At 50.4% G+C, this 27,502-nt stretch overlaps 1 long non-coding RNA gene across 1 annotated transcript; it reads right to left on the bottom strand.

Moving 5' to 3' along the window:
* Nucleotides 1-330: 330 nt before the first annotated feature.
* Nucleotides 331-27,502, bottom strand: LOC142023832 (uncharacterized). The gene is made up of 4 exons (XR_012648321.1): nt 24,900-27,502; nt 5,624-5,765; nt 2,832-2,891; nt 331-2,117 (listed from the first exon to the last, which is right to left on the bottom strand). It is a non-coding gene; the product is annotated as an uncharacterized LOC142023832 (long non-coding RNA).

The following is a 27,502-nucleotide window of genomic DNA, read 5'->3' as shown; positions in this document are numbered from 1 at the left end:
AGACTCCAAAACACCATGTAGAAGCGTGGCCCCGGGGGGGGGAGCTTCTGGAAGGAAGTCCTCCTTCCGGAGGCCCCTTCTCCCCAAAAATTTTCAGGAAGAAGGGGCCTCCAGAAGAAGGACTTCCTTCCGGAAGCCCCCCTGGTGGCCACGCTTCCACACGACGTTTTGGAGTCCGGAAGAATGGTCTTCCGGACTCCAAATCACGTGACGTTATGCTAATGAGCCGCAGGGAATTTGCATCCATGCCTCATTAGCATCTTTCACTCCCTGTATTAGCATGCCACTTCCAAAGGAAGTGGCCTGTGTAGAAACAGCCTGAGAGTCCTTGTAAGAATTGGTTACGTGTGAAAGTGGCATGTCTGTGTTGAGATACAAGGTGTGAAAGTTATCCCCAGAGCAAGATGGCCAAGAAAGGAGGGGCGAAGCATGGGTGAAGACAGATTTAACAGCATCAGAGAGGACCATCAATGTGTACCCATGGTCAAGAAGTGATCCGCTTGGCAGGCAGATTGATGACTCTAAAGCATGGAGCAGGCAACCCTAAAGACAACTGATTGCAGGATGAGCCTTTCAGAGAGGTTTTGAGAACAATTGGCATCAAAAAGATAACATACCAGTCACAGACTGACACAGCAGACTTTGGGTTTGTCTTGCCACCAACTCCAGGAGAGCATCGGAAAGTGACCGACAAGGCCCTGCTCCCCCTCTGTGATCAATCTAGCTGGCCACTAGAGTGATCCAGGCTCTGGATTAATAACTATAACATTGTCTGGTGGGACTGTTTGTGTATGTGTCTCCGTGTGAGTAACTGAAAAGCATATGCTCCCATTGTATTCTCAATAAATGCAGCGTACTGCCTTTTTCCCTATAAAAGATCTCATGTGCTTCATTTTTAGCATAATATTTTTGGTGGAGAATGCGGGCGGGGAGGCCACGGTGGAACGCCACATGGTAAGTGCTGGAGAGGGAAGGAAGCTGCGGAGATGCAATCCCCTGTGGCTGCTTCTGCTCCCTCCCACGCCACTCACACCCAGCCCCAGGGTAATACCTCCCCCGCCGTCTAAAAGATGGGTGGGGCGGTCACCACAGGGACCCTGAAAGCATGGGGCCTGGGACAGCCACCCTACTCCGTTCTATGGATGGAACAACTCTGACTTGAAAACATCTTACTTTTTTAAGTAATTTTAACTTGATCTTTTCCTATTTTAACTTCTGGAGCCTCTCTCATTGTCTCCAGCATTCACTATGCTAGGCATCCACTCACTACCAAGCTTACTGGTGACAACCAAAACAAAGACGTCATTAAGCACCTCTGCCATTTCACACTTTGTTATTGTTTTTCGTTTACTGATGAGGAAGAGGGGAATGAAACATCTCATGTTATTTAATGTCATAACTAACACATTAATGCTATATTATCAAGGGTAACAAAAGCCACAACTCTGCCCTCGGTAACATTAGATACCGCAGCGTCCGTCTTGGAGCCATCACTCTTTGATCACTAGTGCAGTCATCAGCACCTTTACTTTAGGTAAGTGACTCACTTGGGCTGAGGTAGTGTGCATTCAGCGTCAGGCCCACGTGGTGCTATAATAGGCAGCTCTCTTAAGGTTTACTGATCATCTCCCCAGAAACAATTCAAGCTCAGGGAATATAAGTGCCAATTAATAAACCCCAGTGTAGAGTTCAAGTAGTTAATATAACCAAAGAGAATAATACATTCATTTATATAGCATGTCCCCTCTGCCACAACACTTAAATTCATAGCTCATTCATCCACTCTTATGTAGCAGTCAGAAATGTCATGGACACTGCTGAGACAGTGTGGTACTAGTAGGATGGAAGCTGGATGAAGTGAGGATCAGAAGAACCACTTAAAAGAGTGCAACAGGCATGACTTTCAGAGGAATTGCTACTGCTTCTGCACCCCATACATCAATTGCGTAAAGCTGTGACTGGTCAAGGTTCTCTCAGCTGGAGGTGTGCCTAAATCAATCCTCATATATAACAGGCTGCAACAAGGCTGTTGTCTGGCACTGAATTATCTTTGATCTCTTCTTTGCACCTTTAGGAAACAAAGGAACCAATGGATCCTGGCCAGGCTGGGAAGGAAACTGGGGATACGAGAGAGCATCTTAACCAAAGATTGCATTCTGGAAGATGGTTTTCGTATGTGAGATACATGTTTTCACTTTTTTTTTTTGTAACTATTTTTGTCTTTATCCTTGCTACTTAACACCCCTTAGTCCAACGGTTCTCAACTTGTGGTTCCCCAGACCAAATGAGGGTTCTTAGATTATGCCTAATATTTGCAAATGAGTTCACACTGCCATTTCAAATTTTTAGGGGTGTGCAAATGAAAAAGTTTGAGCACCACTGACTTAACCTATGTCCTTTCATTAATAAACTTGTTTTATTTTTACTATAAACTAACTCAATACTGTGGTCGAAGAGAAGTGTGTATTTACTCTCATTAAGTTAATGATCTGTAATGTAATGACTAAAAAGCAGCAAACACAATATCTCCTGTGACTGACCAGTGACATAGTGCATTGTCGGGGCTATGCACTGAAGAGAAACATCTCTGAGGAGCTCCGAACTTGAGTTCATGATCATTACCTGATAGGCAATGTTGGTCTGGGAGAGGTTTGAGGATTTGCTGATGAGGAAGACAGACTGGCAAGGAAGGGAGCTAACATTCAAGTTAAGATCTAGCAAAGTAAATGCTTGCTGAGGCTGAAGGGTAACATGGTGGCTCCCAACTCTGCGTACCCAAAGCAGCATGTTACACTTAAAAAAGCAAAACATAAAAGCAAGTATTTCCTTACGTAATCAACAGATCAGGTGCTGACTGTTCCGTTTCTTCTTCTTCCACATTCTAGACTGTCCTGCAAAGAAACCAAGAGGCCAACTCAATGTTTGAGGTTTCCGGAATATGTTTATGCCTTCTGAAACCTCACACTTTTCTTCCTCAGTGAGCAGTGACCAAGCAAAGCACAAAACCAAAGCGTACATCTGCAAGATGTTAACATTAAACCACTTAAAACAAGGCTGATTAAAGAGGAGGATGCCACTATACTTGAAAAAGTGGCTCTACGCCTGCCATTATAGCACTGACCGATCTCTGTCATCCTGGGTCATCCCTACCAATACCCAAAATACAGGGCATAAAATTTGGGGCACCAAATTACTCCAAATTTCATGGTGCCCTGGGTAGCTGCATGCAACATATGGAGCGGTGCTGGCTCTGTCAACCAGCCCCATGCCTCAGGCAGTGTCCCCTGCAGGTGGTGCCCAGAAGAGCCATGCTTATGATACTGTGGGACCTAGGACAACTTCCCCATTCCTCCCACGCTATCCCTTCCCTAAGGCCTTGCTTTAGCCCTGTCCCGCTTCTTGCTTCCTCATGCCCTGCCCCCATTTCAACCCTTCTCCCAAACTGCCTCACCTGAGTGACATGGGGTGGGGGGACCACCAGGGAGCCAGGCACCAGCAGCAGCAGTCAGGCCCACCTCCTCCACTCACCAGCAGTGGTGAGAAGTGGAATGACCTGGTCCCAGCCCACTCTGCCATCTCCCAGGCACATCGATTTGATTCCTGCTGCTGGTGAATGCAGGGTGGAGGGAAATAGTTCCACCCCTCCCCGCAAGCTTCTGCCTCCACTAAGGGATGTGGCTGGGAGGGGAACACAGCAGGCTGGGGCCAGGTTGATCTGCTGCCCACTGCACCCCCACTGGTGATTGCAGGGGTGGACACAGTCCCTGCTGCCTCCATGCCTTGCTTCTGCCTCCAAATCCCAGGGCCTGCCTCTGAATCCCATTAGTCCCCCACAATGCGGGGAGGGGTGGTGTGCAGGTGCTCAGGCTGTATAGGGCACTAGAACTGCTAAGGATGGCTCCACTGTCATCCTCTGCACAAGAACCAGATGCCAATTACCCGACACGATTAGTACTTCTGAGACAACTCATCAACCATTTCATGACCTAAGTTTTTCCTTGGCCGTGTCTACACTAGCCTCAAACTTCAAAATGGCCATGCAAATGGCCATTTCGAAGTTTACTAATGAAGCACTGAAATGCATATTCAGCGCCTCATTAGCATGTGGGCGGCCACGGCACTTCGAAATTGACGTGGCTCACCACTGCGCGGCTCGTCCAGACGGGGCTCCTTTTCGAAAGGACCCTGGCTACTTCAAATTCCCCTTATTCCCATCTGCTCATAGGAATAAGGGGACTTCGAAGTAGGCGGGGTGCTTTCAAAAAGGAGTCCCGTCTGGACGAGCTGCGCCAATTTCGAAGTGCCGCGGCTGCCCGCATGCTAATGAGGTGCTGAATATGTATTTCAGCGCTTCATTAGTAAACTTCGAAATGGCCATTTGCATGGCCATTTTGAAGTTTTCAGCTAGTGTAGACACGGCCCTACTGTGTTTTAGTAACACAAGGTGAATGCCTCAGTTTCCCTAGGCACAGCATCAATGCATGGTTGGTGATGGGAGTGTCAGTGTGATGACTTCTTACACATACACATGGACCCCCACCCCATTTGTAACCTAGGCAACTAGGTGACATCTTTCTTCCTTGGGAAACAGGCCAAAGGGGGAAAGGAGGGGCCTGGCTAGTTTGAATTGGAGGTGGGCAATTGTGTGGTGGTCTCTCTGCTGACTTGAGAAGGAGGAAGGAGTGCCAGGACCCCAGCTTGGGGACCCACCCCCCATGGGCTCCCTCTCCTCAAGATGGATTGTACTGACTGCTTCTGGTTTCAGTGCTGACAAGTCGGTTCCACTGTGAACTAATAATCCTTCTGTTTTACTTTCTGAATGAGAGATACATCTGACTGCAGATGTGGGTGCAGGGCCTGATGACCCCCACACTCTGTGACGCACCACAAAGCAGCAGAAATGCTGCATTTTACCCAAAGAAAGCTGGTGACATGCTAAGCTTTCAATTCTCTCAGAAGGAAACAGGAAGATGCTAATGAAAATTCTCGTAGTACAAGTTGTCCTGCCAATCAAGGACTTGCACTACAAGACCTTTATATGAAACAAGCTGAAAATAAACCGTTAAGTGCAGAGGCTGACTGCAACTTTATTTATGTGCTTTGTTGGATGCAGAAGATGATCAGTTCTTCGAAGTGGCTGAAAAAGAGTAAAGACAAAGTCACAAGCCCAGTTATTCAAAATGAAACACTGGGAATTGTGGCTCAGTGGCACAAGGGGGCTTTCTGAGAAACGTTATACAATGATCAAGGCCATACAATTATGGTAAATTAAGCAGCATTATTTTCCAACAAAAAGCAATTGGCTTTTGCCCAAGTTATATGGGTGATGGCATGAATGGCTTGCATAATCTTCATGAACAATATGGCCTGTACATCCCCTGACGTAATTATATCAGTAATTAGCTATATATCATTGTGTCTAGCTCTGAAGAACAACAGCTGTCACAGGTAATGCAATAACTGTGAGGCTTATGTACCAGGAGGAGTAGCAAGTGTAGCAAGCAGAGTGCAACAGGGTCAACCCCAAGTGACATACACTCATTCCTGTAGACATGCTTTGAATTTGGCATGCTATTCTAAAAGATCTTCTTGGAGTGGCCTAGGAAAAATATAAATAACTCACCCAAACAACTGAAGTATTTCAGAGCACCCCTAGATAGCTGTGTCTTCTATCGAGAAGATGAACTCTCCCTGATGAAGCATTGGCTTCAATTTCTGAGAATGACTTTGACTACAGGCGTCTTGGGAAGCTGTGACGGATTCAGCTGAAAAGATTCCAAAATAAGCTCTCAAATCATTGGCTCAGCAATTCAAATGGAAAAGTTTAGCTACCTGTTTGGTATTTGAACTTGGTCAGAAAGTTCTAAACATGATAGACAAGCTATGTGAAATACTGCACATATCAGACATTTAATCAATAGAAAGGCCCATCTAGTAGGAAAACACCACATAGTTCAGTTCAATCCATCTGATCAGATAAAAGCTCTGACTTATTCTGGAAGGAAATACACCAGAAAAGCTGGAGATACTTGGAATGCCTGAGCTTCCAAGAAAAAGTACCTAAGAACATGTAAAAAAGACACACAATTCCTAATTCACAAAGGAATTTTATAAGTAATTGATTTTCCAATGTCCAGTATTCACTCAACATATAAATAGAAAGGCTACAAAATTATTCAAACTCCTGAAACTCTCATAACGCCAAACGCAACAGAAACCAAAGGTCAGGACTTCCTTCAGGTGTAGGTATGACTGGTTCTTCAGCCTCATTCCTTGCAAGCCAGCTGTCAGCTTACAGAAGGATCACTGAAGTCCATTCAGAAATATCTCCGCTCACTCAGCCAGCGTGACTGTTGGCTGCTTTCCAAAGGGGTGAAGCTGAGCATCATTTCAGTGTTCTACATCAGAGTAAATCATGGCCTCAAGTAGACAACCACAGCTCAGACAGCATGTGATTGCACATGGATGCAAGATCAAGACTGATGTACAGAAGAACTCACTTCAGGAAACGCAAGGCAAAGATCTTTGTTGGGAACATTCAGATTTGTGTGTCATTCATTTTACTTATGTTTTAAATAGTAGTGCTCGAGGGATTAGTGTGGCAACATGGCACAAAATCTGCCATCTTCTAATAAAGTGAGAAGTAAATGTCATCTGAAACTCAATGTGGCCTTAATTATTGCAATCCCTAAAGATTCTGGGAGGCTTGTGCCCTCTGAGACTCCCAGTTGCATATAGCCATGAATACAATCTCTGCCCCAAGGAGCTTACCATCTCAGGGCCCAGTCCACTCTAGCCCTGCAGTCCCTTTGGCATTGGCACAAAGGGTCTGTAGGGCAGTGGCATAGGACCACTAAGGAATAATTTTGCCACACATTTATGTGGAAGCTGCAGAGTCAACTCAACAGCCTGAGGTCAAATGGCCAGAGCATTCTTATGTCTCCAGTATTCTGGACTTTACAGCTGGGGGTGCAGTTCAGGGTAATTTTCAGGATTGCTCCAAACTAGGCCTAAGGGTGACCCAGCGCGTGGCGCACCTTGGAAGTGAAGAGATGCACTTTCTGCCTTCTGGCCATATTCTGGTAACAATGCAGGGATGAATGCCCCCTCTATGCAAACAAGTGATAAATGAATGTTGGGAGTGAAGGATGCAGTCAGACACATAACTGTTGTGTGTATACGAGATGTAATATTAGATACACATTTTTTGTTAAAGTAACCAATACATTCACCTTAATTAGGCCTCTCCGTATCCAAGGGACGTCACACAAATGGATTGGGATTTGGAACTGTATTGTCTGTTTATAGGACATGTGCACCCTTTCCCCGCCAGAGGGCACTATGTGACAAAAACCATCCATGAAGAGGTGGATGATCTCACATCCTAAGAGCACAGAAGAAATCCGGAAAGTTAGCACTTCAGCCTGCAGCATCATTAGCCTTCAGGAAGCACCATTCAGAGGCCCCAGCTTGACAAAGGGCAATGTCTCCCACGAAAGACTCACAGAAAGGGGGAGCCTGGGTAGAATACCGCTTCCGTTTCACCTATTCATAGGCGCCAGGAGACAGCCAGCAGTACACACCCTCTTTCCCCAGGTGCTCAACATTCATGATCTCTCCAGCCCAGGGACTGTAACCCCCTTCCTCACAGCTTCACCCTCCGTGGATCATTCTGGGGTTGGCATTATCGTCTACCTGTAGCCAACATGCTACACACTTTGGTCTGAAGCTACAAGCTTCATACGGGGCTGGCCTGCCTTGGGAATGTTTGTGTTCACAACTGCTGCACAGCCTCCTGCCCGCCCCATAACATCAGCCTGATGGTATTTGTGTGAGGTCTGCAGCAGAGCATGGGAGCTGCAGACCCTGCTGGAAAGCACTTACTGCAGCTAGTTTCAGAGACCCGGCCAGAGCGTCAAATACCAGCTTCAGAGACCCAGACACAGTTTCAGAGACCCCAACGCAGCTTCAAATACCAGCTTCAAAGACCCAGACACAGCTTCAAATACCAGGGGACCTGAGGGGATACCTCATGGGTCAGCGAAGTATGTCCTGGGATTTCTGATGTGGAGGAGGGAGCCATTAAAATAGCTAGGGGGAGGGCACCGAAGATCCTTTGCTCACCTTGGGGCTGAGTCAGCCTTGTGGGAAATCCTGTTCTGGAGAGGCCAAAGAGAAGGAGAAAAAAGCAGAGCAGCAAGGCAGAGCGCAGGAGGCAGTGCCCAAGAGGTAGGGAAGAGATGAAGGAAAGGGAAAGCAGAAGCGGAGTGGTGGAGGAAGCAAGAAGGAGGGAAGCTGGGGGAGACAGGAGAGAAGGGGCAAGGAATGGCAAGATAGGGAGGCAGAAGAGATGCCAGGGAACAGAAGGGAAGGACTAAGCTATTGGGTCTGATTCTCTGGTACTGTTACTTTACCCAAGTAGTTCTCAACTGTTTCAGTAACATGGCACACTTCAATGAGGCAAACAATCCCACGGCACACCCACTTGTTACTCATGGGAGGAGGCACAAGCATTTAAACCGTGTCCCAGCTTCGAAAGGCTACCGCCCTCCCACCCTCCCCAGTTGTCACAGAAGGGATGGGGTGGGCTCCCTGCCAGCCCATTTGGGCCAGGAAGTGGCATTTCAGCTGCCTCCAAGAGCAAACAGGCTCCTGTGGGGTCAGCATTTCCCCTCGCAGCCTGCTGCAAAGAGCGCCAGCTGGGACTCAGGCAGCCTTGCGGCTTGAGCTCCAGCTGGTGTGGGGTCGACAATCCCTCCCTCCCACAAGGTGGCACTGCAAAAAGCAGTGGGGAGGGGAAATTGACAAAATTTCATGGCACACTTGGACTGTTCCCGTGGCACACTAGTTGAAAACCACTGCCTTACGCTGCGCTGTCACCATAAAGAGTCCTTGTAGGGCAAGACATGACCTTGGTACAAGCAACGTAGAACTGGTGTAACAGCCCTGCTCAACACCCCATCCCCAAACAGGGCATGTCAGGGGTGGGGCCAGAACACACTGAGTTTGAGGGCTGCTGTGCTCCCAAGCCTATGGGCCAGAGGCAGGAGATAAGTTGGAGCAGCCCTGAAGCTGGTCTACCTTCACTGAGAGCTAGTCATGGCCCCAGAATATAGGCAGCACAAAGGGGACTTAAAACCACTTTTGCCCTCTACCCTGCAGCTGCCTCAACCCCAGGAAAGTGGGCAGGCCAGGGACTGAGAATCAGTCTCAATGTAAAAGAAACAAACAGGAAAGGCAAAGGCGAGGGTCAGGAAACAGAAGGGGGCATGCAGCTTGCTGAGAGTCTGAACAATCCCCACGAGCAACGGCTGCGGTGGCCCGGCATCCCCTCTTCAGCAAGCACAGTGCAGCACACTGCCGGAGCACTTCAGAATGGCACAGCAGCCTGCCTGGGCTCACCGGGCTGGAAAGATCATTGTGCTTGTGAGGGAGTGCGTGAGGAGACTTGTGCTCTATTCTTAGCCACGTGGGATTAATAATGCCCTCTCTTCAGTACTGGAGATGGCCCAGCCCTCAGCTCTATTGTGAAAGGCATTAGTGGAGGGTACTGTCCCCTCCCTTTTTGTGGTTTGCAGCCTAAGCTCCTGACCTCATGTTGTAACATACTTAAGAGAGCAGAAACAAGGAACCCAAAGTGGGGAAAGGCAAAACAGAAAAAGGGAAGGAAAGAAATCAGAGCTCCAGCTGCTGGGATGTTGTGCAACCAGGGACAAGCCAAGCCTCCTTTTTGCTCTTCAAATGTGATAGTTGAGGAAGATGGGGACCAACTGGATGGGCTCACCTGCCACCTGGCCCAGACTGACCTGCAGTACCAAACTATGCTGCAGCCCTCTAACACAAAGCTGGGGTCCAATCACAACATGTTCTTCTTCCCTCCCAGGTGGAACATGATGATTTTCTTTCCAGCCCAGGAATGCAATGATCATAGAATCATAGACCTGGAAGGAACCTCAGGAGGTCACCAAGTCCAGTCCCCTCTGCTCATGGCTGGTCCAAGCACCATCTTGATCATCTGAGAGGTGTCTGTCCAACCCGCTCTTCAAAATCTCCAATGATGGAGATTCCACAACCTCCCTAGGCAATTTATTCCAGTGCTTAAACACCTGACAGGAAATTTTTCCTAAGCTGTGTCTACACGTGCACGCTACTTCGAAGTAGTGGCACTAACTTCGAAATAGCGCCCGTCGCGGCTACATGCGTCGGGCGCTATTTCGAAGTTAACTTCAACGTTAGGCGGTGAGACGTCGAAGTCGCTAACCTCATGAGGGGATCGGAATAGCGCCCTACTTCGACGTTCAACGTCGAAGTAGGGACCGTGTAGATGATCCGCGTCCCGCAACGTCGAAATTGCCGGGTCCTCCATGGCGGCCATCAGCTGGGGGGTTGAGAGATGCTCTCTCTCCAGCCCCTGTGGGGCTCTATGGTCACCGTGGGCAGCAGCCCTTAGCCCAGGGCTTCTGGCTGCTGCTGCCGCAGCTGGGGATCCATGCTGCATGCACAGGGTCTGCAACCAGTTGTCGGCTCTGTGGATCTTGTGTTGTTTAGTGCAACTGGGTCTGGGAGGGGCCCTTTAAGGGAGCAGCTTGCTGTTGAGTCCACCCTGTGACCCTGTCTGCAGCTGTGCCTGGCACCCTTATTTCGATGTGTGCTACTTTGGCGTGTAGACGTACCCTCGCAGCGCCTATTTCGATGTGGTGCCGCGCAACGTCGAAGTTGAACATCGACGTTGCCAGCCCTGGAGGACGTGTAGACGTTATTCATCGAAATAGCCTATTTCGATGTTGCTACATCGAAATAAGCTATTTCGATGTTGGCTTCACGTGTAGACGTAGCCCTAATGTCCAGCCTAAACTTCCCTTGCTGCAATTTAAATGCAATGCTTCTTGTCCTAGCCTCAGAGATTAAGGAGAATAATTTTTCACCTTCTTCCTTGTAAAAAACCTTTTCGATACTGCAGAGCGGTAATGTCCCCTCTCCCTCAGCTTTCTCTTTTCCAGACTAAACAAACCCATTTCTCTCAATCTTACTACATAAGTCATGTTTTCTAGAGCTTTAATCATTTTCGTTGCTCTCCTCTGGATGTTTTCCAATTTGTTGGGGTAATTGAGCCTCTGTGCCTCATAGATGAGACATGACTGGAGTCCAAGTTGCCTGACAATGAGCAAAACGTGGGTGCAAACCAGAGGCACAGGCTGGCAATGGGCTTCCCCAGGATAGAGCCTATAGGTCAATAAATCAGTGAGGCTGTTAGTGACAACCCCCAATGCATTGGTTACCTGGGGAATACAGTGCCTCAATAGACTGCGTTCATCTGGGGCTTACAACCAGACTATCCCAACCCCAGGATACACCATCTCCCAACAGCCGACAAGTCAGGACTTTTTGGTCCTTTTTGTCTTGGCCTTGTTAAGAATGTCTCCTCCTGCCAGGATCACGTGGATAACAGTGGTCTGCTGGCTATGCTGTGCCTGCGCAGGGGCCTGGCTTGTTCTCCTGGTCGCAGGTACGCGGAGAGGCCATGGCATGAACACAGCAAGGTCCTGGAAAAGGATGAGTAGAGGAAGGGAGATCCAGTTGCCTAAAGAACCCCGTTCTGCTCCTGTGATCTCATTAGCCAAACCCCCTTTCACCCCAGAGCAGAGGGCTGGGCCTGTGCAGCATTTTCACAGGTCCTACAGATTTAAAGACCAACTAATCACTAGGGCTGCTGAACACTGTTGGACCCTCAGATCTTCTCTGGAGTGCTGAGTAACAAAGCTCCAATCATTATTGCAACCAGATACATCGCTGGGGCTCGGCCCATGCAGGGCTGGAAAGCCCACTGGCTACCCTGCAGTGCCAGGGCCCCGGAGATGGGCAGGAACCTCTAACCTTGCCCAGCATATGCATTGCCCTGTCCCCGAGGACAGGAAGGAGAAGCTGGGGCTGGCGGTCACTGCACTGGGAAGACAGCCAGGGGGTTATTAATAACCTGCTGAGTCAGGGGCGGGTCTTGGGTTTCAGAATCACAAGACGCAGATGCCAAGCACATTGGTTGGACATTTGTTTTTTTTTTTAAACACATTTTCCCATTTTTTTCTTAAAACACTGCGGGAGAGAACTGTGACAGTGCACCAGAGCTCAGGCCAGAGCCGGGCTGCCTTGCTGCCCTCCCCCAGCCAGCCAAGCACAGAGGAGACTTAAGTCCTGACCCAGGGAGCAATGGCTGCTTAAGGGAATACAAGTGTTGGAAATAGCTCAAGGGTTCGTCCCAATTTCCAGTGGGCTGGAAGGCCTCCAGAAACAATAGCCAATAAAGAAATAAAGCCACGAAGCAAATATATCTCCAGCCAGGAGCCCTGGACAGGCAAGCGAGCTTGCAGAATTGGTCACAGTCACACACTGTTTGCCCCCCCAACTCTTAAGCGAACAGGGCACTGGGAGAAGCAGCAGGTTTGGAAGCCCTGCAGACCAAAGCCTCCTCTTTACCCACAGGTACAGATGTATGGCACATGGCCCTGCCGCTGGGCTGCTCCCTTCTGCCAGGGAAAGGAATTCAGCCTCCATGATCCGTTCAGTCATTAGACCCCGCTGAGGCTGTCAACAAGGTAGAGATCATGGCTGGCAGCTCACCCTCCTCATCACCTCTCCGCTGCACAACACCCTCCCAGTGATCACATTACAGAGGCAGGTAGAAGTAAGTGCTGCTGGCTTTAGCTGTTTGCCTTAGCAGTTGCTGTGCCTGGTCCATATGACCCTAAGCCCCCGGGGTGAGGCACACGAAGGGTATTTCTACACTACCCGGCAGATTGACCCAGTCAGGGTCAATCTTCTAGGGTTCGATTTTGCCTGCCTAGTTGGGACACACCAAATTGAACTATCAGAGGTTGGAAGTCGACTCCTGTAATCCTCAATCTCGCAAGGAGTAAGGGCGGCCAATGGGAGAGTTTCTCCCGTTGACCTCCTGCAGTGAGGATGGTCAGATAAGTTGACGGTAGATACATTGACTCCAGCTACGCAGTTGCCATCACTAGAGTTGCTTATCTACGATCGACTTTAAGGTCTAGTGTAGACCCGGCTTAACATAGGTCATGATGTAGTACAAGGATGTGCAAAGTGGGGGGCAGGTCCCCCGGAGGGATGTGAAATTTCATAAGCCGGGGGCTCAGCACAATCAGCTGCTGGGCCTCAGGCTCATCCATCTCATGAAAAATGTTGAACTATGTTACTGTTTTATGTCTGTGTATTCACTTTATATACTGATTAATAAAGTTTTTAAGTTCTATAGCCTTGTCTTCTTACAAGTGCCAAAAGGTGGTGGTGGTTTTTTTTTCTTTTTTTTAAATATGAACATAACTGAAATTTCCATTGGTTTGGATTATGTTAGGCAGGTTGCGGAGATGCTAATTGCAGGGATGAAAAGTGGAGCCCAATGTAAAAAAGTTGCTCGCTCTGATCTAGTATTTGTGTAATTAGGCCATGGACCTCATTGTTACAAGATGTCACCAAGGACAAGAATTTAGCATGACTCTGAGTCAGTTCAAATGTTCATACAGATAGCGCGAGTAGCTGGGGTCTTAATTGTTTATGAAAAACTAGACTTTTGGAAGAAATACAAAGTCTCAAGCCTTCGGGGTTTAAAGCAGCCCCAGTTTGGGAGCAGGATGAGACCTTTATGGGTGGTAGATTACCCCACCTGTAAGGTTCCTTGCATCTGCCTCTGAAGCGAGTGGTGCTGGCCACTGTCAGATCCACGTCACGGAACTCAAGAGGCAGGGTCCTGATCTGGTCTGGCATTTCCTATGTACTGCTAATGACATGAAACAGATTATTTTGCAGCTCTAGTCATCAGCCGTAGCAGCATCTTTTCAGGGTGGTGTTACTCTGGCAACGACAGTGGGAAAGCAGAAATAGGCAGAAGAGCCATTCTAACCACTTAGCTCCAGATCCTCAAAAGGTATTCAAGTCCTAACCCCCAATGAAAGTTAGGAGGCCACTGAAAATCTGGGCCTTGGTCTCTCGAGTGAGTACAGTGGAGATCACAAGGGCAGGGTACTTACTTACTAGTACAGCTAGGGACGCAGTAGCAGTTACAGTCAGATCGCACTCTGACACTCAGTGTCCGGGGCTCCTGGCTAGTTGGTCCAGGTATGGTCTGAGACAATGCAGCCATAGCCACTGCAGCGGGACAGCATAGCTGAACAAATGACCTGAACTTTAGCCCTACAAAATGAACTGACCTTCTTGCCCCCTGGCTGTTTGGTACTCTGCCTCCCATCCAGACTCCCCCAGCTCCATCACTGCACTTTCCACGGCTCCCTACTTTGCAGGCAAGTGGAAGCACTGATTATTTCTCAGGGAGGCAAGAATAGTTTTGCTGCTGCCTACAGCAGACTTGTCCCCAAGGTTGGCACCAAGGGCCTACATGTCACAAGTGCCAATGCCCTTGTTTCTATTTTCCCCAGTCAGAACTGGGCCTAAATAGAAACCCTCACCCCACCCCTCTTCAGCAGCTGTTACTCTCATCTCCCCTGCCCAGCTGGCTTGTTCTGTTCCCTCCTCTTTCGTGGCCATCAAGACAGAGCGGCTGCAATTGCTACACTCACATCTGTAACTCACCAAGAGGGAAATCAGCGAGGTGCTACAGCGCTGCTCGGCTCCAACCTCACTCATCAGTTCCGGCCCAGCTCTCCCTGCCTGCTTTCGCCGCTGAGTCCATTCATTTCAATTAGTCTATTAGCTTGCAAATCCTATTTACTCTGATTGTTGTGTTTCCATATTACGTTGTTTTAAACCCAAACCCAGATTAAAAAAGTAAATAGCCAAGACATTTCAAGGTGTTACTCACATAGCAAACACCCTCGTCCCCCCTAAAAAACTCACATCCTCATAACATCCTTTGCAAGGTGGGTATGTCAGGGAGCCTTTCTCAAGAGGGGGAAACACAGGTCCAGAGGGGTCACGATTGGCCAAAAACACAGTAAGGCGGGGAGGGGACTAGAACCCAAGAGTCCTGATTCCCCACCCCAAACAGCTGCCAAGCCTAAGCCACTGCTTTTCTGATGCAGATTTTAAAGGTAAGAGGTGGGTTTTGGTAGGCACCTGCCTGGCTGTGTCTAGCAGCAGCGGTCTCTCTCTTTCAAAGGTGTAAACTCCTGCTCATATACATCTCTTGTATTTACACAGTCAATTACCATTGCAACACGTTCGGACTCCTAACTAAGCTACTTGGGAGTAGAGATAAGGTATCAGTTTTCCCGTTACTCTTGCCAGTCTGTCTGCAATAGATAAGCATGCTAGGTAACAGGAAGAAGGGTAACGAGAAAGGAAGCTAAACAGCTGCCCTTGTTGTTGCAGGAGGCTCTGAAAAAAAACCAAACAAACGCCGGAAATCTTGTGAACCACTCAGATCTTTCCCCTCCGAATTCCTGTTCTGATCTAGACACTTCTGGTCAGACTCCAGCAGTGCTGAACCGATAGGGCAGAGGGGCATCAGGTGAGAGCTTCTGAGTGCTAAACATGTTGACGTGGCTTGGGAGGAAAGAAATAGGAGGTAGATAGATTAGGTTATCAGCAGGGTGCCCTCTAATTTTTTGCATCCGGGGCGGAATAAATTTTGTTATATGTGCTGAGGCACGTGGGGATGTGCAACACCGAGAGAAACACATGCTGTTGACTGCGGGTAGCTGAGGGTGCTCTGCTAACAGGGAACACTGGCCACCAGTGTCCAAAACATAAATCTTCCCTGCCTGCTCTCCAGTTTGTACCTCTGGTTCTGTCCACATCCAACCAACCAAACACAGAGAAGTGCAAATGGAAAAGGTCATATTATTTCTCCTTTTCTTTATATACCTAATTGGCGCTTTTTTTAAATAAAAACAGAGGAGCTGGTATGCAGCCAGCTCCCTGCCCCTCTCCTCTGGGGTTCTGTGTCTGGGGCTGCCAGCAGGGCTCTGTGGCCCAGCCAGCTCCCCACTGCAGGGCTGCCAGGGACCCCAGCCAGGTCCCTGGGGGGTGAAGCTGCAAGCAGGTCTCCCAGACATGGGGCTGCTGGGTTCCCCCAGCCCTGGCCAGGTCCCTGGGGCTGGAGCTGCTGGCAGGGCTCCATGCCCCGCCTGGCTCCCAGCTCCAAGGCTGCTGAGGGAATCCTGGCCAGGTCCCCGGGACTGGGGCTGCCAGCAGGGTTCCCAGCCCTGGGGCTGTTGGGTTCCCCTGGCCCCAGCCAACTCCCCGGGGCTGGAGCTGCCAGTGGGGCTCCGCACCTCAGCTGGCTCCCAACTGCAGAGCTGGCATGGTCCCCCACCACCCAGAAGAGCTGGGGCTGCTGAGGTGCTGGTACTCTGTACCTAATGAATAAACACTCAGTGCTCCTGCACTGACGGCCCTGCAGACAGAAATCCTCTGTGCACATCCAGCAAGGTTCTGATTCAGCTCTGGACAGGGCCTTAGAGAATTCAGCCACACGCACCTGACCTCAGGCTGATTTAGGAGCAATAGAAAAGAATATAGGAAACACCCTGAAACAAAGCATGCAGAGCAGCTGCCGAATGCCTCCAGGAACTGCGCTGGCTCAACTGAGCCCATCCAAACGATCAGCCCTGTCTTATTTTTGATATGGTACCTCCCAGCTCCTCCTGCCATGTTCCTTCCTAAGCAGCTCTCATCACACGGACCCATGTTCCTGCTCTCCCATTAATCTATTTTATGTAACTCCCCACCCCCCGCAGTGTGCTGGACGCAAAACCCACATGGTAGTGTGCTGCTGTTGAACCTCTTTAGTGATTGGGTTAAACCAAAAACACACACAGCAAAACCCCTTTTAAAAATAACAATCCTAGCTGCGCCAAGGTGAAAAAAAATCTCATCAAGGACAGGGAACTCGGCACTAAACTAAACTGCTCTCTTTGTATCTGACCTCTGCAGCCAGCTGTGGAAGTAGCTAATTCCTAAGCAAATGATCAAGGAAAACGTAACTGCTGCTCGGACACTCCAGGACAGGGAAGCAATGCAAGGACAATACATTTGTGTCTCAAGGAGAAAGTTTCACTTACATCCATCATCTAAGTTCCAGCTATCAGCGCTTCCCTTCCCCGCTATCTTATGGTAATTAATCTCTGTGGGTCTCACCCTGAGGCCCTTGTTCATGGCTGATTTCAGTGGGAGGCTTGGCTGTGCAAGGAATGGAGACAACAATGCAAGAAAGAGGGTAAGCGGCATGACAAGGAAGTGTTTGTCCTTAAAGGCCCATCTCTGCTTCCCATGACACAGTGCCCTGAGTGTGGAGGGCTGAGGGTGGGGAGTGTTTGAGGGAGCAGTGGAGTTTCTGAGGGTCAGAGCATCTACCTGAAATTGATCGGGTGTGCTTCTGGACTCTTGCTAAACCAGATCTGGGTGCAACACCCTGCCAGTTAAAGAGCTCAGCCAATTGCCTATAAAAATCCCCATGCCTGAAAGGGTCTTTGCAGATCCCAGTTCTCCTTCACGGACAGGCGTCTCTCAATAGCAGAGCACAGTAGCATGCCTTGATGGGCTGCAGGCTGGGGTGGGGAGCTAGCGTGTCAGAAAATTGCAGAGCACTGGGCCTGTCTTTCAGTGAGGAAGTCTGGGTGGAGACGGTGAGCTCAGGTGCACTCACTGCAGACCACAGCACAAACACAGGAAGACGTCTCTAAGGGAGCCGGTGCCTAAACCATAACAAAGTGCACTGGTGAAAATTAATGTCTGAAACTGCCCACAGGAATAAACTGCACCAGCGGAGCAAGTTCTGCCCCTCCCTCGCTCCCGACCATAGGGGGACCTGGATGTGGCCCAAGGAGAATGCCCCAGGGCAGGCACATAGCCCTGTGCTGTCAGCCGGCAGGCAGGCAGCTGCCACAACATGTGCTGGTAGCTGCTTTGTCCCAGTACCAGTCCATGATCAAACGGTCACAAACAATCAAACCCACTCTGCACATCCACCCAAGCAGCAGGTGTCTTAGCAATGTCTTCGTGCCTAGAGCATGGGCCAGAGCCAAGACCCTATTGCACACGGAGGGACAATGACATTTCTAACCGCATTTGACTCAATATTCTAGATGCAAACTCTCCTGTTTAGCCCCTCCTCCCATGTATGAGGCATGCCACAATACCCAGAGCCCTCCGTACTGCCCTACGCAATGGCCTCTGAGGTTAATTGCTATGGTGCGGCTGCCAGCTTGTGAAACCACCACCACCAAAGGTTCATTGCTACGGTCCTGCAGAGGAAGTAAATGCAGCTCCACTGAGCAGCTGCTGGGAAAGCCCTCATTCATTGCTGGAGTCTGTCTCTCCCACGAAGCAGGAGGATGCTGCTGGGCAGGCAGAATTTGCTGGTATCCTTTGCCTGCTTAGCATCTCCCAACAGCAGCCAAACTGCCCTCCCTGCTCCATGCAGCTGGGCCAGGAGAGGTTAATGATGCTTCTAGGTGATTTTAATGCCACTCTAGTGATTAACTTCCCCTAATGCTGCAATTCTTCTTTGCCTTCTATTCGGATGAAGGGCGAAGGGGACAGGAGCGGGGAAATAAGGTATTTATCGAGGGATTTCACTCAAATAATGCAATAAATGTGATCAGCTCAGGGACTCTTAATCTGCTTTGATTCCTGCTTCCTGGGGAATGAAGTCAGAGGCAGCAAGAGCTCTCCAAGTCCCAATCAGCCAATGCCAGGAGCCCATCTTGCAGAGGGTGCACCAGGTTAACGTGCTCAAACAGGCAGCAGGGAAAGGTGTTCTGATGGGGCGACCAGTGAACTGGGAGTCAGGACACCTGGATTCTATAGCCAGCTCTGCCTCGGATTCACCTTGGAGAGAGGCATGTGCCTCAGTTACCCGATCCTGCAAGAAGACAGGGGAAACCAGTATGTTTGCAGTGTGCTCTGAAATCCTCAGATGAAAGCGAAGTAAATGCTGAATTAAACAACACCGCAGAGCCTGGTACAAGTTGAACCTTCCTGGTCTGGCGCCCTTGGGATCTGACTGGTTCCAAACCAGAGAACTAGCCAGACCAGAGAAGGTCAATGCCAGCCCCTCCACTCCTGGCCACTGGGCCCCAGGGCACTGGCCCCTCTGTTCTCCAGGAATACCAAGGCTCTGCTGCTGCCCCATGGGGCACTGGGCCTCTCCTCTGCTCCGCCAGCTGGTCCTCCTTTCCTTCACCTGGTGCTCTGCTGCCAGTCCTTGGGGTACCAGAGGTCTGCTCCTGGTTGCCAGATCCTTGTTGCTCGCTGCCAGGGTGCTGGGACTCTGGGGTTGACTCTCAGATGCTGGGCCTCTGCTTCTCTGTCCCACCAGGCTCCACTCTTCCCTGGTCCCTTAACATAGCCATAACCTGAAGATTTTTCATTGTGAGTGCTCCAACCCCAGAGCAGACACTGGGTCACGAATGATGCTGGCCCAGCAGCGTTGCCAGACTAAGGAAGTGTGGATAAGGGAGATTCAGTCTCTGCTGCCCTATAGCACTAATGAGAATATCCCCAAGCCAGCCCAACCTCTGATAAAGGGTGTCAGTGTGGGACTCTTGGCAGAGTCAGCATGGTTTAAAAACCACCTCCCTGGTCCTGCAGCATGAAAATGCAATATCAGAGATAGCAGCCAAGCCTGCTGCAGGGATGCAGTCCAGAGTGCCTGACAGAGACATACTGACACCCACAAAGTAGCAGGTCTCAGGACAAAAGACTCCATCTATTAACATTTGCTCTTGGGTGACCCTGGCAGCCCAGCAACACCAATTTGGAAATGAAATTGAGCTGAAGAAGTGGGTCTGCCCCACAAAAGCTCATCACTGAATAAATCGTTTTGTTAGTCTTTAAACTGCTGCATTTCCGCTGCTTTGTTTTGTCAGCAACACCAAGTTACTGTCATTTGTGTGTAAAGAGGAAAGGGTCATTTATGTCCTATTTATTGCCCTCTGCCATCAAGTTGCCGGTAACTGGTTTAGTCATTGGGAGATGTGCCCTCTTAGATATGCGCGCTAGGCACACGTATTTTTCAGTCCAGTAACCAAAGGCTTAATCACCACCTAATGTAGGTATGTAGATCAAGCTGGCGTTCACATGAACTACAGGTTGAACCTCTCTAGTTTGGCACTCTTTGATCCAGCAACATCCATGGCTCGGCATGACTTTAGTTGACCACATCCAGGATAAGTGGATATCTGGCCAAGTTTCCTGCAGTCCCATAAACTTTGTTTACAGCCACCAGTCCTGGCTTTCATCATTCTGTGCTGTTATTTAGCTGTAATTTACCCCTAAATGTATTTTCAGAGCCCAGTAAGCAGTGGGAGTGTTGGTGATGCTGTTAGACCATATTGACCTTCTAGGGTTCAGCAAATTATCTGGTTTGGCACCAGTCAGGTCTTGAGGGTGCCAGACTAGAGAGGGTCAACCTGTACTGTTGCCCTTGCAGGCTACAAGTCTCCGAGCATAGAAAAATATGAGGTGCCTTGTTGCAACAGATAACGTAGCACACCCCTCTGTTTTAAGTTGCTTAAAACAGCTGCACTTAGATTCTTATGGTCTCCAAGAGCTGCTGAAAGGTGCCTAAACTGGTCTGTGGGTTCCTTATTATTTGTTAGAAACATCCTTTTGAGTTATTAAAGGGAAAGCATGTTCCCAAGGAAATCCAATGCACAAGAAGCTAGAGGCACATCACAGCACTACAGGAAAAACTCTTCCAAGATCCCACATTGCCTCTAGGAGACAGGTATTTTAGGCTAGGCCTTAGGGAATTGCTGCCCAGCCCAGTGAGGAACTAGACATGTGTAGTGGCTATCCAAGAGCTAGCATGTCTGCCAAACGGTCTTTCCATACTGGAGGGACCAGCTCCAGCTGAACACAGCTGGGGAAAGGGGCACGGAAAGGTGCCCTTCCTTAAGCTCCACCAAAATGAAGTCTTACATAACAGTGTTAATACCCTCTGCCCGCCTTCCCTGAATCCTCAAATCCGCAGAACAGCTCTGTGGGATTATGGTGTCTCTATGGGAGGCAGAATTACGCTCCAGTTCAACAGTGCAATCCGAGATGGTGGGGAACAGCTGGCCATTTGAACACACACACACAAACGTCACACAAAAACAGCCCTTCCTCTTTACACATACATGCGGGCACACACACGCACACATGCAAATGCCACAGACATACAACTTACATACACGCCATACTCTGCTGGCCCACTTGTCCACACCCCACACAAATACCACAATATGCACACGCACTTGTCTGAAGTCGTTTTGTGATTGTCGAGATACAAGAGCCCAGTCAGCTGCAGCACAAGTCATTGCAGTAGGAGGTGGTATCCACCTGCTCAGGGTACCAAGACCCCCACTGTGCCTCCAGCCTTTGCACATAGAACTGGGTGAAATTGTTCAAGCTAAACATTTTTTTCAGTGACAAATGTAGATCTGGTGCCACTGAAACACTTCACAACTTGACACTGATTTGGCCAAACTGTTGTGGTAACACACACACACACACACACACACACACACACACTTAGAAATTCCAAATCAAACCATTTTGTTTGTCTCATTTTGAAAGAAAAGGTTTTAATTTTCTGAGCTAAAGAGACTTTGCATTGCAGCCTTGAATTTAATTTGGAAAAATGAAAAACACGAGCAAATGCTCAAAGTTGAAAGGAAACAGTTTGTATAACCCAACATGGTTTTTTCCCTTGGTTTTTCCGACCTGCCAACACTCAACCAAAAAAAAGTCTGTTCTTTACCCAGCTCTAATTGCATGTGAAAGGGAATTAACATTCTCCCCTCTCTCCAGCCATCTCCTGGGTCATCACTTTCCAGCAGAGCCAGTTTTAGCCACATCCTCAAGCATTCAGCAAGTTTGGCCTTCTCCTGGCTAAACTGCAACCATGTGGTGCCCTGTTTTGGTGCCAGGGGGTCCCCCCATTCTCTCCTCCTCTCCCCTTCTGCCTTGGGAGAGAACAGAAACAGACCCAGTGCAAACCCCTAGGCCCAGCGGGGGTGCTGAGAGCCACTGAACCAAACTGCACACTGGATATAATGGCAACCCCTTCAAGCCATGGGGGTGCAGCCCCTCATGTTCTATCACCTATGCCAGCATGGGGAGAGGAAAGCACAGACCAGGGGCAAGGCTCCACACAGACCTATGGAGAAGGGATGTGTCACTTCCTTTCTTCCCCCACAGTTCCAGTCCCCAGAGGCCAAAAATAAACCAAAGGTGCTTGTTCGACTAAAACAGATGCTTGAGGGGGGAGGGAGGGGTAAGAAAGACAAACAACTCAGCTCTGATTCCCCCACATGCCTGAGGTTATAATCCAGATTTGCTGCTCACCCTCTGCTCTTCGCTTTTGTAAATTAAAACCTCTTTTTGCAGCTGAATTTGAGAAGCGTTCAAAGCTCGGGGGCAGGTTATCGCTCACACCAAAAAGAAAAATGAAATCCTCCTCCTCCTCTGCATGAGGTGCAGGCGTCTGTGGGCCGTGCTCGGCGTGGGCAGGAGCAGCCCACGCACATTGTGCCGCCTGAAGCGCTTGCCTCCTCTGGGGCATTTGGTATGTGGCATTGTGTTCAGTGAAACAGAACTCAGGAAACCACTGGCGCTGCCTGGCTGCAGTTGGGACTCATTCCCTCTGGCAATACAATGCCCTGCACTGTCACATAGCCACCATGCTGGCCTATTCTAGGGGAGGGGCAGCTCGCCCTGAACAGCTCCGTCCCACAGACGAATCGACAGGAAAACGCTGCACCCCGAAGTGTCGGGTGCTTCCTCCCCTGCAGTGAGGATAACGCTTCTACCCTCCAGCCCTCCTGGCTCTGATGGGAGGAGAAGGGGCTCAGGGTCTCCTGCTCATGTGGCTTCCCAAACGACCCATTCCAAGTTATTCTGCCGAGGGCGCCTACGCTGAGAGAGGAGTCAAGCAGCTGCTCGATGGGGTCAAATGGCTACACGACAGCACCACAGGTATCTGCGGATTGTTGGTGTTGCGTGAATGAATCCACACCCACACTCATTCTAAGACACAAAACTGCCTGTTGGGAAACATCTACTGCAGAGCCCTTGGCTTCTCCAGGTGGGCAGGGCCCACAGGACTACACAAAAATCTCATGCATGATACCAGCACATGCCTCCTTTAAGGAAAGCCTTAGCTTAGCCTTTGTCCTTCAGTCCCAGCCCATGCCATATTTGGAGCCCCCCATCTCACACGGGGTGCTCTGAAGTGGACACCAAGACTTATCCATCCCCACACAAAGGCAGAACATCACCTTCCTACCCGCCTCTCTGCCAAGAAGAAACCCTTCATGTATGTCGCAGCTTTTGCAGCCTGGTCCCTGTTTCTTGTGGGCGGGTGGTTCTGTTATCCAGGGCTCAGCGGGGAACCTCTCAGGGTGTGACTGACACGTACACGCACCCACATCCTTTCCTACCCTGCTGTTATCCAAAGAAACACCACTGCTGCTCAGCACAGATGAAGAATTGCTCCGGAAACAGGAAGAACCCAGAGCCGTCTGGCTTCCTGGCCTTGTCTTGTAGAATAGAGTGTGTGTCTAATCGAGGACCTTGCCTCACCAACCCTCCTTCCTCCCACATACTGAAAACATTATGCATATGAATTTGGTGCTGGTGAAGGTGCCAGCCTGACTGTTCCTGATGCCACCATACACACAGAACAGGGGCGGCTGCAGGGTGGACTCCTACACCCGTGGACATCAACCATCACCTGTAGGAGTTCAGGGCCTGTGGCTCATTCAGCCTTTAGCATTGGCTGAAAAGTCCCACCCCCCCAGGTGCTAGCTGGGATGACTGACATGACGGGGACACCTGCCTTTGGGACACTGGATTGGGGTCACCAAACTTATTTTCCCACACAGCCATCTACTTATGGACATTACACATCGAGGCTGGATTTGAATCTACGATGTAGATGACGAAGAATCTCATTCTCCACCGCCCTTCACTTGTAGGAATACTGACACCTGGGCAGCAGGCACAGATGCTACCAAACCAGGTGTGAATGACAACACATGGTGTAAGGCAGAGGTGAATCAGGCCCAAAGGCTCCATGTGCTACCAACAGCCCTTTGAGACTTGCTGAGGGGCAACAAAACTCACACTCTGCCCCAACTGGAAATCCCAGCTTTTAAAAACAACCACACCTGGGTCTCAGTTCTGAGGGGGGAGAAGGAATCAGAAGCTAACCAGAAGTAAGGGCCCTGGGTGCACAAAAGATAAATGCAGGGGGTCAGATTCTCTTCTCATGCCAGCATAAACCCCACTGAATTCAGTGGATTCCTGATTTACTCCGGGATGAGCAGCAAACGAGGCCCGGAATTTCTGTGACTGCAGTGCCACGCCATCCAATCCCATCCTCACTCCACCACCATCCGGCTTATCACTAGTAGAAAACTCCAATCATCGTAAAAGTAGGCCTGTATTATTTATACTGAAGCTTAAAGCAATAACAAATCCCCCTAGATTGTACCTGCCCGCCCACTCACCCATTTCTGAACTACAGTCAGAGAGACCGCTGCTTCAAAGCTGTCGCTGTACGCCTGTGAATTTCATAGCTCTCTCCTCTCCCACCCCCAAGGAGCTAATCAATAACCCATCCGTTCCCTGTCCCGCATGCCTGTTTGTAAGACTGCAGTGATTTATAAAAGCGATCCAAAGCACCTGCCCCCCACGGGGTCGTAGCCGAGCGGCTCTCTGTTTTGTTGCCAGCTGAAGCATGTGGTACAGCCCTTGGACAAGCAAGCTCAAGGAGCTCTGCTCAGCGCTCGGGCAGAAGTTGAGCAATGCTGACCAGGGGACGCCCGGGTATCCTGCGATCCAGCTCTGTTGCTATAGTGACAGAGGCAGGCTCCTCTCTGTCAGCTGAGGCTAGACCTGCATACAGCTCCACTGGCTGTTTTCCAACCATCACTTACCCGAGAGGCACAGTAAGAGCTGACTCCACCCCTGCAAATGGGATTTTCTGTGTCCCAGAGTCCAGTCGCAGACTTGCGTTTCCTCGGCCAGTGGAGGTCCTGCAAACCTGCTCAGGAAAAGAAAGAGAATTCACCTTCTTCTGTGCCCTCTTGCCTTGCTGGGTCAGCATGGAACTGTGAATCAAAAGACGCAGGGGGCAGCGACTCCTGGAGTCCCCAGCAGGCATTCCTCTAGGGCAGGGGTGGGCAATAATTTTTGATGGGGGAGGCGGGACATGCAAAGATTTTTTGTAAGTGGTCAAGAACTGCATTTTTCTACAGAGTGGGCGAGGAGGATCTAGGCTAGGTACAGAAGGGAATGCGGGGCAGGGGCCTTGCGTGCAGGGTCCAGGAGGGGGTATGGCTGCAGGAGAGGCTTCTGGCCTGGGAGAGGGAGAGGGAGAGGGGTGCAGGGTCTGCGAGGTGGCTGTGACCTGGGGCAGAAGGGAGGGTGGGTTCAGTAGGTTTGGGGGCGAGCTGGGGCAGGGAGTTGAGGGGAGGGAGCAGCCAGGATCTGGCTGGGAGATGCTTACCTAGGGGGCTCCCAGCCAACAGCCCAGCAGGACCCTGAGGCAGACTCCCACCCCGGTGTAAGGGGGATGCTCTGCACCAGTTTAGGACTGACAGCCCATTTACAGGTGCTCTTATAACGAGTGCCGGGGTTGCAAGACTCCAGCTGAAGCTGCCACTGGGATCTGCTGGACGTGGTGGAGAAAGCGGACTAGACTCCGTGCCAGGCGAAGGGAGGTGGGAGGAAGGCTGCCTGAGTTGGAGGTTGGCTTCGCAGCAATCAGAGCCCTCAGGGGTGAGAAAGGGCGTCTGCTGCTAGAAAAGACAGTGCTAGACCCAAGCTGCACAAGAGCTCCGCAGAAGATACACAGTCAGCCTTCTCTTCGAGGTGAACCCTGAGCCAAGCCATTTGGCCTAACAGAGCTCCCCCCGGACACCTGGCTGTCCTGCCTGACCTTCCATCGGCGTCCTGCCTGTTGAGCAGCTGTGCAAGGGAAGAGGGAAGCAGAGCCAGCTGTAACCCCTTGCTCACCAGGGACAAGGCAAGGCCCCAGCCCTGTCACAGCTGGCCCCTCGGCAAAGAGATAATGGTGGGGAGCGTGGGGAGTTGTCAGCTTCCCTGAGAGGGTGGAGGTGAACGGAAGGGCATAGGCTCTAGGCCCTGGCTACACAGTTTGAACACTGATCAATGCCCTGCCATGGTCACCTCGACTAGGGTGGAGCGCCTGACACTGATTTAGCTGGCCCAGCCTTGCATTGATTTCAGAGTGTCCAGGCCAGGCCGCCACAGTGACACATTAACATTGATTTCTGAACTGCCTTAGGGCCGGTTCCACACAGAGCTCTGCCAGCATCTCCAGAGCTGCCATTTCTGAAGCAATTGAGTTAAAACTGAAGCAAATCTCTGTGTGGACACTCGGATTCCCGTTTAAATCAGGTTTAGCTCAGTTTAGTGTGGGTTGAATGCCGGGGGGCGGGGGGGGAGGAGAGGATGTCTAAGCAACACCAAAACAAACCACTGTAAGTAGGCAGCCACCTCCAGAGCACCTCCTCCTGGCCTGGGGTGGCTCTGCCACACGCTGCCTGAATTTGCAGCTCACACAGGGCTCCTCAAAAACTCCCCTTGGTCCCTCTCATTGTACGGCTTGGCCCTTCTGCCCAGTCTGGTCATTCCAGAAACACACTGGCCCTCCAGGCCTCAGCTCCTCCCGCCCATGCAGGGAGCCCACCGCCTTACTTCCCATGCTACGTGGGACTCCACACCAGCTTCACCCCGCTGGAACCTTCAGCCCCTGTGCCAAAGTTCAGGTAGTTCCCTCCAGGCTCAGTCAGGGCTCCCCAGCCCCACCTCCCAGCGCTCCAGATAGACTCTTGCTCCCCACCGGAGCCAGCCTTGGTCCCCACAGCACTCACCAGCAGCTGCTTCCTCAACCCAGCTGCAGCTTCCCACATGTTTACCTTGTCTGACATACCCATCCTACCCTCCCTGGAGTGGGCAGAGCCTGAGGCCTGGCCTGAGCTGCCCTCCTGTCATATGACTAAAATCATCTTCCCTCCTGGGCAACAGAAGGGGCCAGCTCAGCCCCTCTGTGCCAGCCCCTCCCAGCTGCCTCTAAGTACCCACACCGGGGCAGCTGAGGCCTCTAATTGTCCCTCTCCTCTTCATGACCTTCTGGAAGGTGCTGCAGAGCAGCCTGGGCACTGAGGTTAGTCAGCAAGTCTTTGCTGCGCTCTTGGGGCCTTATACCAAGGGAATCGCCCTCCACTGAAGCCAGTGGGGAGACACCAGTGTGACGCTGGAGTGGGAACAGATTCAGGCCCTAGCAGTGGGTGCCTATTGTGCAGCTATAGAAGTTTGTAGCCCTTTAGCAAAGGCGTGAGAACATCTTGGGTTTAAATGTCCCTGAGAGTCATGGGTTTTCTCATGGAAATCAGGACAAAGAAATCCATTGCTCCTTTCCCGTTCAGGCAGCCACTGTCCACCCAACCGAGCCAGCTACAACACTCATCTTGGGGTGCTCCCACCCATGCCTCAATCTCTCCCTGAAGGTGGA

Source organism: Carettochelys insculpta, chromosome 21, assembly GCF_033958435.1.
Source record: "Carettochelys insculpta isolate YL-2023 chromosome 21, ASM3395843v1, whole genome shotgun sequence".
In the NCBI taxonomy this organism is placed as follows: Eukaryota; Metazoa; Chordata; order Testudines; family Carettochelyidae; genus Carettochelys; species Carettochelys insculpta.
Note: the sequence above shows the minus strand (reverse complement) of the source record. Positions and strands in the feature narration are given on the sequence as shown.